Below are 16761 nucleotides of genomic sequence, written 5' to 3' on the forward strand. Positions count from 1 at the left end.
TTCCTCAGCAGAAGGAGGAAGATTGGCAATGGATGTTAGCTCAGGGCTAATCTCTCTCCCCAAAAAAATAAAAATAAAAAAAAAGAATGAACATTTAAGGGAGGGATTCTAAAATACACAAAAAGTTCCTCTCTGATAAACACTGAACTGCAAAGAAGGAAAACTAAGTACACTCAAGCTCTCATCTCTAACTAATCTCTCACTGTACTGAGCATAAGGATCTTGCATGCAATGGAGCGCTCATTTATCCATTTATCAAAACATTTATTGCATCGTTTATTAATTACTCTTAAGTACCTAGTATTCCCAGGTACCGTGTTTAAGCACTTAGGATACAGAGACAAAAAGTAGTCTCTCTCCTTAATGAGCTACTAGATGGAGAAATAAACAGCTAAGTTTTATGCTAGATATTGACACCGTTTGCTACAAGGAAGGAACCAAGTAAAAGACACCTAAATCAACTGGAGAGAAGCACAGGGTCAGAGAAGTCATTTGGAAGTAGGCAGCAACCACACTGCATTTTGTGGGCCAAGTAGAAGTAAGCAGGCAAAGGAGCACTGTGACAGTGCTCTAGCAGAGGAGCAGCAATTATAAAAGCCCAGCATTTGCAGGAGGTGGTGGACGGGTAGGGAAGACTGTGCAAGGCAAGATCTGTGACCACCAAGCTCGTGATGTCCAGGAGACATCGTTTTATGTTGAGATGCCATCGCCTCTTCTTTGACAGAGCTGGAATTGCTTTTCAAGCTCTGGGATTGGTTCCTGCACTGGAGTGCAGGGTTCTAGAGTGAGGAAGGGCAAAAGACAAGGATGAGGAGGCCTCGGTCCAGATCCTGGAAGTCCATGCCTCCCGTTAGGGGCCAGGGCAGCAGGAGCCATCAGAGGGGTTGTACAGGGAGCAATGTGATCAGAGGGGTCACTTAGAAAGATCTTCTGGAAGCAAAATAGGAAACTGGCTGGAAGGCAACAAGATTAGAGATGGACAACAAAGGATGCCGCCGCACTATGTTGGTGGCATAAGGATAGAAAAGATGCTGGTTTGGTGGTTTCCTCAGAACTCCGGTTGGATGCAAAGACGGTGGTGAAACAGAGGAGACTCCCTAAGATGGCCTCCAGGAATCTCAGGTGTGGGTTGGCTGATGAGATGGAAATGCCAGTTACCAAGAGGGAATTCGGGAGGAAGCAGATTGCTGGGGACAATAAGAGAGTAACTGCTGAGAATGTATCCAGGATAAGGTGCAAGATTTATTGCGCCAAACACAGGGAAAGAACTCGGAACAAAATAAAGTCTCCCCAACGACCTGTGGGAATTCACCCTGCTTGTCCAAGAGAAGAGCAGCAGCAGAATCTGCCTCAGTTTACCTTTGGTGTCAGGATCTCTACTTTTATGGTTTCTATTCTTTTCTGCGACAGCCTGAAAGGGAATTCACTAACTTGCCTTCAGATCAAACAGGTTTCTCAAGAAGCCAAATCAGGCTGGCCATTAAAAAACAAAACAAAACATAACAAAACCCATCTGTTGTGGGCAGCACAGCCTTAGTAATGACATCAGTCCTCCCCAAAGGGGTTAGAGAATGAAAAAAGGAAACGCCTAAATTAATTTTTAATTTTTTTTCAATCTAACATCAAACACAGTCAATTTGCCTCCTTGACAATGTAGGTTGCTTTAGGAAGAGTTAATGGAGGTGGCCATTGCTTTGTAGGTCTTTATTAAAATCAGGCTTATTTAATCGATGAACTCTTTGAGAATATTCTCCTTGTGAAGTTAAAATTAGAGGTTTCTTTTTTATTATTATGTTTGAATATATAATACATTCACATGGCTCAAATATCTAAACTACGTAAAAAGATATACACCAAGAAATCCCATTCCTGGGCCGGCCCGGTGGCGCAGCAGTTAAGTGCACGCGCACCACTGTGGCGGCCCAGGGTTCACAGGTTCCCGGATCCCGGGCGTACACCAACGCACGGCTTGTCAAGCCATGCTGTGGTGGCATCCCATGTAAAGTAGAGGAAGATGGGCACAGATGTTAGCCCAGGGTCGGTCTTCCAGGGAGGATTGGCATGGGATGTTAGCTCAGGGCTTCCTCACAAAAAAAAAAAAAAAGAAATCCCATTCCTATCCAGGTCCCAACTACCCTTTCACCCCTCTCCCCTTCAGGTATATTATCTTCACATTTCCTGATACAAATATAAGTAAACAGGAGTCTGCACACTGTTCTACACCTTGCTTTTTGTCTTGTAACAATATACCCTGGAGATCTTTCCACGTTAGGGCCTTCTTCTTTATAGCAGCATAATACTCCATCATGATGGTACATCACTCCATCATGTACCATCGTTTATTTAACCTGTCTCATATTGCTGATCACTTGGGTTATTTCTAAATTTTTGTTATTATAAAAATGCCACACTAAATACTCCTGATTGTATGTCTTCTTCACACACAGGCAAGAGTACCCGAAGGGAGATTGCTAGAAGAGGGATTACTAGATCAATGGGTAAAAGCATCTATAATTTATAAGTTGTACCATTTTGCAGTCTCACCAATAAGGTATGAAAGTATCAGGCTCAGCAACAGAGTGTGTTATCAAACTTTTGTATTTCTGTCAGTCTCATAGGTGAGAAACAGTATCTCAGTATAGTTTTAGATTATGTTATTTAATATAAGTGCCACCAAGCATGTTTTGTTTAAAGTCTTTTTGTATTTCTTCTCTTAACTGTTTGTGTCCTTGGCCCATTTTCTATTGTTTCATTTTTTTTTTCCTTTATTCCTAGGAACTTTTGATATAATAGAGAGATGAGCCAAAATATAGGCTAGAAATTTAATACAATAGAGTTGTGGCATCAGGAGACAATAAGCTGTCATACCATCCTCAAACACCTAAAGTCACTGTCTAGCCAGGAAAGATTAAATAATATGCCCAGGGCCAACTAAAGGATCTAGAACCAAGTTGCCTAATACAGACAAGCACTATAATGTCTCAATTAACCAGAAGTCAGACTTCAGATTCAAATTTCCAGAACACTCTAACCTGGAAGTAGATGAAAATGGCCTCATGAGATCTAGCTCAAAATGCTCATGGCCTAAAAACTCACTGCATTTCACAGCTGTACCATGGATCCTGGGCCCTCACACAGGGCCTTAAGAATTCTATTAACAAACAGTCCCTACTTACCTGCCCATGTGGCTTCCCAGCTCAAAGTAGAGTAGAACTCAGAGAGCCAAAGCAAATGTGATAAGGAGTACAAGCTTGAATCAGACTCCTGGACAAGAGACTTCAAAGGAAGAGACCAAGAAAGCAAGACAACAACAAAAAGTCAGAAAAGCACATGGCCAACTAGGGCCACTGGCTCCTGGGAACAAAGAATCCTAAAAATAGATGCCAAGGTAATGATTGCATGAGAAGATACTACAATCACTAGCGTCCATTATTAAGACTGATTCAGTTAGAGAATTATCGGATATTTGAGTTGGAAAGGACGCAGCTCTTCCTCATAGCCAACTCAGGATTCTTCTCTGGAGCAGCTCTGGTTGATCACCGGGCCTCTGCTTGAATAGTTCTGGGGGAGAAACCTCAACATCCAAATACACCAGCTAAAGAGACGGACAACTGTACGCTGAGTACCTGCTGTGTGCCAGGCATTGGGAAAACTCCTTTCTACACATTTCTTCATTTACTCTTCACAACAACCCTGAGTAGGCATTGTCCACATTTTACATACATGGAAACTGAAGTTCAAAGATGTTAGGTAACTTGCCCAAGATCACAAGAAAAAAAGAAGCAGCCTTGACATCCGGGAGTAGGCCTGGTACCATCAGCTAGCCCTGGTGTTGCTAGGCACGGGCCTGGCGTTCTCGTGTTGAACATGAAGAATGTCACAGAACATCAACATCAGGCAAGACCAATCTGTGGTCATGATAAATCAAGACAAAAACAAGACCTCTCATAACCTTGTCTGACCACAGACAAAAAAGAAACATGGTCCAAACCACAAAAATGACCAAACACCCCCAACTACCACCACCAACCATGGCTAATGAGTGACTGGTGCATGCTGGCCAACCACAGGTTTAGCCTCACTCTAGCCTTCTCTCCTTTTTAACAAGATTTATTAGGATATGCAATAGAATTTCCCCCACTTTCTGATAGCATCCAATCCAGAGCAAAGTCCTATTTCCCTAAACTGTCCCCAAAATCACCTACAAGGCCAAATCCTGTAACTCCTTTCTAACACCCACTTACTGGGGCTGGCACGGTGGTGCAAGCAGTTAAGTGCGTGTGCTCCCCTGCAGCGCGCCTGGGGTTAGCCGGTTCGGATCCCGGGCAAGCACCAATGCACAGCTTATCAGGCCACGCTGTGGCGGCGTCCCATATAAAGAAGAGGAAGATGGGCATGGATGTTAGCCCAGGGCCAGTCTTCCTCAACAAAAAGAGGAGGATTGGCCGATGTTAGCTCCGGGCTGATCTTCCTCACAAAAAAAATAAATAAATAAAAATAACACCCACTTACTGAGACACCACAGTTCCCCATGGTGTGAGGTCTCCTTCACACAACAAGCAACAAACCCAACTTGTTCAACATTAAGTGTGTTCCTGGAGGTCTTTGACTGGAGGGCACCGAATGTCACATAGAGAATTAGTGCTGAGCCCCGATTCCAACGGAGGTCGAGCTGCCTCCCAAGCCTGAGCTCCTGACCACTCTGTTCTGCTGACTCCCCAGTCAGTTTTCCTTTTTTTTTTAATTTGGGCTACATATGATTTGTTTTGTAAAGTAAGAAATTGTGCTCGAAAGAGTCAACTTCAGTTATGGTGGAAGTGAAAAGCATGGCAACGGAACACGTTATTTCCTCACTATCTGGGGAAATGAGACATTGCTGTACTTGTCTTACGGTTAACAACTTCAGCACATTTTGGATTATTTTTCGTTTTCTAAATAACAAACTGAAATTGAGTCGATTAAATTAAAACAGAGGTGTCACCCTTTTACATCCTCCAGTGCTTACAGCCCAGTACTTCAGCTCAGCTTTATAGTAAGAAGACAAATTAAAGACAAGGTACTCTATCATTTCTTTCTAAAAGAAAAATCAGTATGTGAAATAAAAAACAAATGATGGTCACAAGACAGGCATGAGCTTGAAAAAGGAGTCCAGGTGGGGCAGCAAGGGATTTTGGCAAGTGGAGAGGATAACTAGAGAAACTGATTAAGAACAGAGAAGAACCCTCTGGTCCCTTGAGGGTTCAAAAAGAACAACAAGAAAAGCACTTCTAGAAAATACAAAGCTTCCTCTTGAAGCAGGCCAGCTAAGGGACAGCAGCCTGGAGCAGGGGCCGCATTTCTCAGATCTCTCTAATTGCCCGGGCTCAACTTCGCCCGGCTGTTTTCCTTTACAAGCAGAGCTCCTTGGTGGTGAATTTTGAAAACGATTAATGGACTCTACGTTTACTCAGCGACTTCTCTGACCTCACAGCATTTCTTTCATTCCGCTCCGACGCCGCCTTCTGTCCGTCTGTCTATCTGCCTCTTGAGGGCAGCGAGCCCAAGACATCCATCCCTTTCACCACCTTATGCACTCCTTTGAACGGAGACTCTCTACAGCAAAAGCCTTTCTAAGAAAGAGCTGCCCTCTAGTCTTTCCCTCTCAGGTGCAGAGGGGAAGCCGGCTCCCCATAGGGTCTGGGGTCCGCACGTTAAGGCCCAAGGAAGCCACTCGAGCCCCTGTGATGTCATCCCACCCCAGGCCGAGGACACCCACGGGCCTTGGCCTCCTCCCCAAGCTCGGGGCCCGGGGTCCCGGACCCAGGCCGATGGGGACTCGTTGCGATCCAGAGAGACTGATGCACATCTGCTCGAGCCTTCCTCTCCCGCACACACGCGCACATGCCCCCCACGCCGGGAAAGACTGCGCACAGCCAGAGAGCAACCGGAAGACAAAGAAGAAAGGAACGGGCAGGGGGTGGTGAGGGGGGGAGCCAGAAGGTACCAGCCGCCCTGCAGCAGCCGGAGAGGGGATGGGAAGGGGATGGGAGTGAGCTTAGGGTCGGGGACTGGGGATGGGGGAGACGACGGGACCAGCTGTCCAGCTGCGGGCAGCGGACCGATTCGTCTCCCTTAGCGGGGACAGAGGGGAGGGTGTCCAGAGAGGGGAGAGCCACGCGGACTCGGCCCCCACGGCGGGACGCCCGCCGGGGTACATGCAGGACCGGAGCGGAGCCCGCGCCCGCCCGCACTCACCTCCCGCGCCGGCCCCTCAGTCCCGCAGCCGCGCGCCCCGCGCCGGCCGGAGTCGGAGGAGCCCCGCGGGCCGGGCGGGGGCTCGGAGGGAGGAGCGGGGGCCGGCCGGGACTGCGGGACCGGGCGCGCCCGGCGGAGGCGGGGCGAGGCGGCCGGAGGAGAGGGGCGCGCGCGGGCGCGGGCGGCGAGCGGGGCCCGGGGGCGGGGGCGGCCGGCCAGGCGCAGCTGCAGCCGGGGCGGGCCGAGCACGGCTGGCTGTCCCGAGACCTGCCGGAGCCCCAGAGTGAGCTGGTGCGCTTTCTTCGTGTGTCTCCCCCGGAGCGGGTCGCTTACGCCTAGGGCTCGGCTTGGCCAAAGTCCCCGCGCACTTTTCGGGATCCAAGGCCTGGGGCGCACCGGGGAAAGGTCGGGGTCTCACCGGAGGAGCGAGCTCGGCCTTCCTCGAAGAGGCCTCACCTCCTGCCCCCAGCGCCTGGGATTTAAGCGCTGCTCCTCGAAGTGGGCGGGACCCGCCACCAGCAGTGGGATGTGGACTGGCACTGTGGCTTCGCGGTCCCACTGGGGAAGTCCGAGGCCACTCTAGCCTGTGAGATCCCCTGATCCCGTGCCTGGGAGTATCCGGATTTTTTGGTGTGACTGTGCCCACACTTAGTCCTGACGCTTATTAATAATTCATATTGAGGGCAGAGCGCGGGATCCCTCACATAATAGGTGCTCAGTTAATGCCGAATGAGCGAATTTGAGCATGGTTAGTGCTTAAAAATTGCTTGCTTATTGAATGACTTGAACATTACATCCTTTCAGTTACAATTATGGATTATCTTCTCTGAGCAGTGCTCTCTGCTAGGCTGAGAGCAATGAACCAGAGAAAATGAAGTTTCTGCCCTAGGAGAACTCAGGAGTATTGAGTTTCGTTGCAGCCTTCAATAGGGCCAGGCAAGAGGCAGGGCTTTCCACTGGGCCCCCATATGCTTGCGGTATATTCCTAGATTGCAGTTACTCCACCTGCTTGTGCTTGTCTCAGCAAAGCCTTCCCTGACTATTCAAATTGAAAGTACAGCCAGTCCACCAACCACAAGAACACTTCTAGTTCTGCTCTATTTCTTCCTTTGCACTGATCACCAACTGATAGACTATATGCATCACGCTTATCTCATGTGTTATCCTTCTCTTCCCCGGAATGTCAGCTCCGTGAGGGCGGGGGCTTTCCTTGGTTATGTTCACTATACCCAGCACCTAGCAGGCGTCATATAGTGATGACTGGCTTGTTATCAGGGATTATTGCCTCCTGACCCAGACCATTAACTTTAAGGACATCCTCATAAACAGCATGTTCACGAAGTTCCCTCCAACAAGCCCCAGCTCTCTGTCTAGATAGGTTATCACTTGCAATTGGGAGGGCATGAGCCTTTTGTTGCAACACTTACTCGGTGGCTTCAAATTCTTTCACTCTTTTTGTCCTGTCCAGTGCCTTTCAATTAAATGCCCAAGGACGACAGTCATAAGATTAGCAGCTAATGTTTATATAGCACTTTCCATTTACTGTCACCAAGGATGGTCCTGAGAACATTACATGCATTGATTGACTCATTTAATCCTCACAACAGATTGGAGGTCCAAGTTACAAATGAGTAAATTGAGGCACAAGCTGGGTAGTCCACCCAGCTGGGAAGGGACAGAGCCAAGATTTAAACACAGATGATTTGACACCATCTGAGCTTTTAAAACCACTAGCCCACACAGACTCTTCAGAACAGAAAATAGGAAGCACAAGAAGAGTCACCCCACCACACAGTGTTTGAACACGCCGTGTGTGGTGGGAGGGAGGGATGAATTGTGTTTAAGGCGATTCCCTCCCCACCTCACAAACACGGCTACTCTCCCTGTCGATGGCGGGGGCATCAGCAAGATTCTGGCACAGGCCTCACGAGGAGTCTCCACTTTTCTGTTGTATTTTGAACAGTTTTTTTTGTTGTTGTTTTGTTGTATTTAACAGTTGTGCTTATTATTATTAAAATATTTGAAGATTTCAGACGGACAAATACAAGGTGGGAACTTTTAGCCCGACTAGGAAAAATGAATTAAAAGAAAACGTCGCACCCCAGTCGTCACTCTGTTGTAGATATATTCCCTTTAAGAAAATGGAGCTGCATGGAAACAGCAATTTGCAGGAGATAAATTGGGGTGGTCACAGTGATGGCAAGTATTTGCTTTTAAAAAGATCCATTATATAAACTATGTTTCAAGTTACAGAACTCCTGAAACACGTCTCCAGGGTGTTGGTTATTCCCTCCTCTATCCCCAGATCCTTACTGAGTAAACAACTTCTGAAGATCAGGAAAAATGGATAAAATTCATTAATGGGGTATATAAATGAACATGTTAACAAACCAGCTCTGCAGGGGTGCCATAACTACATCCTAGTTCTTTGGGAGCCACTTTCACAGAGACCTAGACTCTCAGATGGATAGCCTCTACAGAGGAGAAAGAACACACTCAGGCTTTGGAGTCATATTTGGGTCGAATCCACCCTACCACTTATGGGCTGAGTGACCTGAGGTAATTTTTATTCCCATTTAAAAATTATTTATAGTGTTGTCATGAGCTTAAAAGAGAAGATGTATGAAAAGCACTCAGCACATAGTAGGCCATCACTAATAATTAGTTTCCTTTCCTTTATTAATCACTTTTCAGTGAATGCCACTTTAAAATTGAGTCTAAAATTTTTTTCACATATGTATAATTTTATCTTTTGCCATATTGACTGCTTCCCAGAGGAATATAGCTACTAACATAAGTTACAATAAAATTTGGCATCCATTGATATATATTTTTAAACCAATTTAATTTACCTCACTGAATCCCAAGAGTGTTTTTTAATTCGAGTCTATACTGCCAATGCATATTACCAACTACCATTTTAAACTAAAAAGCTTTATGGAGGGTTAAATATGGCCCAAAATTAACAGCCTGTTTCCTTCAGCGACCCGACCATTTCTTGTTCAATTGCAAGGAACAGACACAGACAGAAGAACTGAAATTTACTTGGTGGCCAGCAAATGATGAACAAAAATTGTCAAAATTAAAAGTCTCAAAGCAAATATTATTGGACAAATAAGGAAATGAAGTCATTCGTTTCTCCAATTATCATTTACTGCACAGCAAACTACCCTAAAATTTAGTGTCTTGAAACAACCACCATTTTATTGTATCTCACGACTTTGCAGATCAGGACTTCGGGCAGGGCTCAGCTGAGTGATTCTTCAGTTCCACGTGGCATTGACTGGGATCACTCAGTGGAATTTAGCTAGTGAATGCCCTAGTCTAGAGGGTCCAGCATGGCTTCACCAACATGTCTAAGGCCCTGGCAGGCATGGCTGGAAGGCAGCGCTCAGCTGGGGTTGTCAGCCAGACCTCCTAGATGTGGCCTCTTTATCATGGTGGTCTCAGGGAAGTCAAACATCTTATATGGAGGCTCAAGGTTCCAAAAGCGAATGTTCCAAGAAACAAAGCAGAAGCTATAAGTCTTATCACTTAGCCCCTGAAGGCCCAGAATGTAACTTCCACAGCATTCTGTTGTTGAAGCAAGCCTAGATTCAGAGAGCAGGGAATTATACTCTACCTCTCAATGGGAAAAACAGCAAAGAAAGTCCAGACATCTTCAATCTATCACACTTGTTTTTATGAAAGAGAATGCCATTAAATAAACAAAGTTAGTAAAAACTCCTATATTTTTTTGTCCATTGTTCATGTAGAGACATACATCATTATCAGCATCAAGGAGATTTGCGATGGAGACCAGTAGTCATCCACCAGTTGTCAGATTTATAGAAAAATTCAAGAATAAGGCAATTCCGAGCTGTCCAAGCTTTATTCACCCCATTGTTATTATTCTTAAAGATTGCCCAGCATCCAAGTTTACTATACCCAGCACAGAGAAAGGCAAAGTCTATGCATCCAACATTTTATTAATTTAACAAATATTTCTTAAGGACCTACTATGTGCCAAGCACTATTATTAGATACTGGGGATATAATGGTGAGTGAGGGAAATGTAGTCCACACCCTCATAGGGCTTGGGAGTACATCTGGGAAGGAAGACAGATAAACAATAAGGATAAAGAGTGAGATGTTCAATGATCAGGTGCCACGAGAAGGCTTGGCTGGAGCATCTAACATGGTGGAGGAGGAAAGGTAGCTGGGTCAAGTAACATCAGTTAGGGCAGGCTAACTGCTAAGACAAATAAACCCCTAGATTATAATGGCTCTAATATAATAGCAGCTCATTTTTTCTCAAGAAACAACTGAAGGTAGGTCCAGGGTCTGGGAGGAGGGTAGTCTCTGTTCCTTCAGAACCAGGCTGGTAGAAGCTCTGCCATTTTCAACCTAGGACTGCCAAGTTTGCCTGGGCATGGACGTCTCCAGGAGGCAGAGAAGGAAAGAACATGGAGGCTCTCTCATGGGAGATTTTTCATGGGTCTGGCACTTTTGTGTACCTTCCTTTGACCAGAAATCAGTCACATGCTCCCCCTAACCTCAAGAAAAGCTGGAAAATGTAGTCTTTGTGCCCAGGAAAAAAGAGGAGATGGATTTCTGAGAGCAGTAGCAGGCTCAACTTCAAAATGTTTTTAGAGGACAAACAGGTATTGGCCAAGCTCAGAGTTTTTACAAAGAATCCCAGGTGCTGGCCTGGTGGCGCAAACGGTTAAGTGCGCGTGCTCTGCTGCAGCGGCCGGGTTCGCCAGTTTGGATCCTGGGCGCGCACCGACGCACCGCTTGTTAAGCCATGCTGTGGTGGCATCCCATATCAAGTGGAGGAAGATGGGCATGGATGTCAGCCCAGGGCCAGTCTTCCTCAGCAAAAAAAGAGGAGGATTGGCAGATGTTAGCTCAGGGCCGATCTTCCTCACAAAAAAAAAAAAAACAATCCCAGCTAGGGCAACCCAGACAGCTAAACTGTTTTTGTTTAAATAATTTATTTTTGGATTATATGACACACACACTGAAAAAATTAAACCTTTCTTGATCCTACACCTGATTTCAAGGATATCTAAGAAAACATAGAGAAACTGGTGATAGAGTAGATGAGGGTGGTATTTTCATCTTTAACAATTATTACTGATAAAACTTCTTAGCTGAGTTTTAATTGGAGGAGGAGAATGGGAATTGTATACACATTTGTTGTTTGGTAAGGTCCTTAAAAAGGCTAATTGTAGGGCCTGCCCCGTGGCTTAGCAGTTAAGTGTGCGCGCTCCACTGCTGGCAGCCCAGGTTCGGATCCCGGGCGTGCACCGACGCACTGCTTCTCCGGCCATGCTGAGGCCGCGTCCCACATACAGCAACTAGAAGGATATGCAGCTATGGCATACAACTATCTACTGGGGCTTTGCGGGCAAAAATAAATAAATGAAATTATTAAAAAAAAAAAGGCTAATTGTAATGGAAAAAGCACTTTGGCAAGGAAAAATTATCTTGGCATCTGACCCAATCTTGACTGATTGCTAGAAGCACCAGTGCAGTAAATTTGTTAGTCTGAACGATGGAAGAGGAAACAGCTCCAGCAGTTCAGCCCCTGCCACCCCTGGGCACCTCTGACACCAGGAAAGACTTTACTTTGTTTCAAACTATTGGTAGAGGTGGAATTTTTTTCTAATAGTATACTTTGAAATATTCAAGCTTCATTTTTTTCCCCCAGAAGAACTGTATCTTGTCATCTCACCACAAGGCTGGGTTTCTCAGAGGACTCTAAACAGTCAACAGGGAATGGATACACAGGGACTTCACAATGTAAGTAGGCTTGCTTTGTGAGAGTAAATGCATCTTCCTCTGCTAACATTCTCATATTAAAAAGAATAAACTACCAACACTGTAATGGTTAGTTTTATGTGTCTCGACTAGGCTAAAGGATGCCCCGATAGCTGGTAAAACATTAATTCTCGGTGTGTCTGTGAGGGTGTTTCCAGAAATCGATTAGCATTTAAATCTGTAGACTGAGTAAAGACGACGGCCTTACCAATACTGCTGGGCATCATTCAATCCCTTGAAGACCCGAGTAGAACAAAAAGTTGGGAGAAAGGTGAATTTGCTCTCTCTGCCTGAGTTGAGATGTCCATCTTCTCCTGCCCTCGGACATTGGCTCTCCCGGTTCTCCAACCTTCAGACTCAGACTGATACACCACTGGCTTTCCCGGTTCTCCAGCTTGTAGATGGCTGATCATGGGACCCTCAGCCTCCATAATCATGTGAGCCAATTCTTATAATAAATTCCCTCATATATAGACATAGTCTAGATGTCTCTATATAGAACCAAACAGAATCAATAGAATGTATCTATATAGATATACCTGTACAGATATATCTGTATATATATACATATATATAGAAAATTTTATATATCTATACAGATATATCTGCATATCTATATAGATATATCCTATTTGTTCTGTTTCTCTGGAGACCCCTGACTAATACACACAGCAAAAACCAACCAAACAAGCAATTCTCAGTGTCAATGTGGGCTGCTGACAAAGACTTGGCTGTTTCATGATTTTGGAGTTGGCACAAGCACAAGGTTGAGTCCCATCTCTGCCTCCTACTTGCTGTTACTCCTCCTCCAAGCCTCAATTTCCTCATCTGTAAAGTGGAGATGATAACACCTAACTCACATGGTTACTGTTGTAAGTGAACATAAGTAAGGCCATCTTGTAAGTGAACATAAGTGAGGCCATCTTGTTACACTAAATAACATTTTCTTAGTTGAAATCTCTCTAGCATGTGATCATTATAAATTACTACACACTCTCATGACTTTCTGGCCCTGATCCTGTGCACCTACCCCTGCTGAGGTTCTCTGATAGTTTTGTTCTTAACAATTTTAATGAATTTTCCTGGGGAATAAGAACGCCTCCAGGAAGAAAGAGCACCTGTAGAGTATTCATCACCATCAACAGAAGAAAAGAACAATGAGAGATCCTGGAGTCCGTCAGGTACATTTCTGAACCCCCTCCTTACTGCCCATTATTCCTATATAACTACCTCAAAATTCTGTAATCCTTGAAGATGGGTCTTTAAGACATTAGTCACCTGTCTTCCGATTTGCCGGCTGATCTAACTAAACTTTGTTTCTCAATCTCTAACTTCGTGGTTAATTGGCTCAGATTGCAGCGAGCAGAGTGAGCCCATTGCTCAGTATCAAATTCTGGCGACCCAGATGGGACGAGCCTCTGTCGGTGGCTAGTCGACTTGGAGGAAGCTGTTTTGGGATTTTTCCCCGCAGCTGCTAGGAGGCTTTTTTTCCCCCACCTGAGGAATTCTCTTTGTGGCTTCCTCGCTTGCTGACTGCCTCTGACGCTTCAGTGATTGGAAAAGAAGGACTGGATGGCTTGCTGACGAGCTTGTGTCTGCAGCTAGGTGAGTCGTCTGGAGTGCACTCCCAGGTACCGTATTCCTTTTTCCTTGTCTGGGGGCCTTGGGCAGGCCAAGGTCCATCTGGTTTAGGCGCCATTATTTAGGGATAAAGGAAAGTAGAGACTGCCTAGTATATTATCTGGAAGACTAGTTTCTGATTTTTCTGTGGTGCGCACGCCTGTATGGTCTGCTCTCCTGAGTGTGTGTCGTTCCACGCGTCTGTGTGCCAGTTTTCCTCTGTGTCGGAATCCTACAGCATACTTCCAGTGCCTGTTACATCCTCTGTGAGGACGTGAAGTTTGCAACCTTTTCTGTCGAGTGTCAAGCCAGGATTGTACGCTTCAGTGTGGGCACTGCTGTTTGTGTGTTCCATATCTTTATAACCCTTGGGAGCAAGCCGTGTGAGCATGGCCTGACCATCTTTTCCCCCTCTTTGTCTGTCTTGTGCGGCACCTTCTCTGTTGTCATTGTGTGGAAGTTAGGGTTGGGCTTAAAGTAAGCTGGACCTGGATTTCCTGCAAAATAGAAGATTTAAAAACATTCTGCCTGGCATCTGATCCCCTACACCAGTGCTGGGAAATTAGACCTTTACCCCACCTTAAGCCATTACCTCTTGTCTCTTTGGCTTCTTTAGCACTGATGCAGGAACTGTGTGCTTGGGCGGAGTGGGATTTAGGAAAGTCCTATAGTTATCTGGATGCTCGGAGTCGAGCCCTGCACCCTTCTCCAGGTCCATTAATTGTCGGGCACAAACTTTATCGCCATGGGCACCACTCCGTCCGTTCCAAGAAAAAGCCCAATAGGGTTCATGCTGGCCAAGTGGGCTGACTTCAGTTATGAGCCCATGACAAAGAAAAGGATGATCTTTTACTGTAATGTAGCCTGGTCCCAGTATACACTGGGCTCAGGAGAAGAGTGGCCCCTAAACAGGTCGCTCAATTATAATACCATCTTGCGGCTAAAATTGTTTTACAAGAAGGAAGAAAAGGATGATGAAATCCCCTATGTTTAAGCTTTTATGCTGCTATATCTAGACCAGGGAGGAGGGAGGAATGAACCAAGCAGTCACTTAATAGTACGAAGACCTTCTGTCATGCAGGAGGGGCAAAAGGAAGATGAGGATTTAATGGTCCTGTGGACTCTAAACCCTCCGACAACACCCCCGGTTCCTCCTCCTCCTCCCCCACCTTCCCCAGGACCAAATTTCCAACGAGGGGAAATGCCTGAGGGACTCTCTCCCTCTTGAACCCAGGAAGGAACCCAATTTGGGTTCCCAGGGGGCCTTTCTCGGAGGAGGGCAATTTCCGCTGCAGCAATATCCCATGGGCATAAACGGACAGAGGCAACCAGCTGGCTTTGTTTGGATGCACTCTCCCTTTCCCACCCCACACCTCTTTAATTGGAAAAATAATAATCAGCCATACAGTGAGGATCCCCAAAGGATGACTGACTTTTTTTCTTCTATCTTTTCCACATATCAGCCCACATGGGCAAATATACATATTTCAATGAACATGCTCCTCACGGGGGATTAAAAACAGATGGTGATAGACAAAGCTAGGGAAGAAGCTACCAGACTCCATATAGCTGACCCTGGTGGCACCTTAGAGGCCACTGCCACTGTTCCTATTGCTGAGCCAGCCTGGGAGCCGAACGAATTGGCAGGAAGAGCTAGGTTGGAACACTACAGAAGGTGCATCCTGGCAGGGCTAAAAATAGAGGTTCCTAAGTAGAAAAGCCTTAAATACAGTACTGGGAATTCAGCAGAAGCCTGATGAGGATCCCTCTGAGTTCCTGGAGCGTGTGTATCAGGATTGTAGGCGTTACACAGATGCTGACCCCGAGGCCCCAGAGAACATTCAAATGGTCAGTATGACCTTCATAGGACAAAGTGCTCCTGGTATCTGAAAATCACTGCAGAAGCTTGATGGGGCATTGGGCGTGCATCCCGCTCAGCTGGTAGATATGGCTTTCAAGGTGCATAGCAATAGAGAGTGTAAAACAAAGCAAGAGGATGCGAAGCGGAGTGCTGCACTCCTTGCAGCTGCTCTGACCAGAAGGGAACAATTCCCAAAAGCAAGACTCCCAATCGGAGAAATGGAGGCAAGCCTTCTTTGGGAAAAAACCAGTGTCCTTACTGCAAGGAAGAAGGACACTGGAAGAGAGAATGCCCCAAAAAGGGAAAGAAAGTGTTGTTGGTAGGAGGAGGGAAATAACGTAAATAGTTAGCAGGACTGGAAATTCAGATGAAGAATGGGGGTGCCCGGGGACTCAATTGGACTTTCATTGTCCTATCCCCATTTCCCCTCAAGAGCCCCGGGGAAAAACTGACAGTGGGGATATGGCTTGTTGACTTTCTGATGGATACAGGAGCCACTTATTCGGTTCTGAACACTAAATTAACACAAAAGACAGCGAGATCCACTCTGGTGACTGGAGTATCAGGATAAAATTTAACAGTGGTCTTTTCTTCAACCTCTGGAATGTCAAATCGGGACAAGACATTACAACACAGTTTCTTATATATGCCTGAATGCCCTATTCCCCTCCTGGGACAAGACCTTACATGTAAACTGAATGCTCAAGTGACTTTTGCTCCAGGCCAGCTAGAGGTGCAAGGGCCGCCGTAAAAATATTTATGGTTCCTGATGGCCCTGCTGGATTCCGTTCAAACACCACCGCCAGACCCACTGCCACCGAAGGTCTTCAAGGAGGTAAGACCGGACGTGTGGGTGGATGGGAAGCCTGGGAAAGCAAAGAATGTCCAGCCAATACACATGCCCTTGAAAACCTAAAAGATAAAACCCAGCCTGAAACAATATCTGCTACAAGAGGAGGCTCAGAAGGGCATTCGGCCAGTGCTGCAGAAATTCTAATTTCTAATTAAGTTCTCTACCGAAAAACAGGGAACATTTCCATGTCTCACTGTACCCCTGAGAAGGGAAACACAACTATGTCATGCCTTCTCCAGGGAATAACATTTTCCCTTTATGCCAGATTCAGCCCATTAAAATAGTCGCCTGTGGGTTTGGTCAACAAGATATAGAAGACTCCTTGTTATCAGTGCTTCTCCTTCAGAATCCCTACACCAGACATGAGAAGTCCCAACATCACCCAACA

At 45.9% G+C, this 16761-nt stretch overlaps 1 protein-coding gene across 3 annotated transcripts in view; it reads right to left on the reverse strand.

The window, feature by feature from the left end:
* Nucleotides 1-16761, reverse strand: part of GSDME (gasdermin E) — a 117135-nt gene that overhangs the window by 52848 nt on the left and 47526 nt on the right. For 2 of the 3 annotated variants that reach the window (XM_058527319.1, XM_058527331.1), the window contains exon 1: nt 6235-6282. The exons of the other annotated variant lie outside the window; for it this stretch is intronic. The gene's annotated coding sequence lies outside the window, so the exon portion shown is untranslated. Of the gene's footprint in view, nt 1-6234; nt 6283-16761 lie in introns of those variants that run through there. 3 annotated transcript variants of the gene reach the window in all.

The sequence above is a fragment of the Diceros bicornis genome, chromosome 3 (genome assembly GCF_020826845.1).
Source record: "Diceros bicornis minor isolate mBicDic1 chromosome 3, mDicBic1.mat.cur, whole genome shotgun sequence".
In the NCBI taxonomy this organism is placed as follows: Eukaryota; Metazoa; Chordata; class Mammalia; order Perissodactyla; family Rhinocerotidae; genus Diceros; species Diceros bicornis.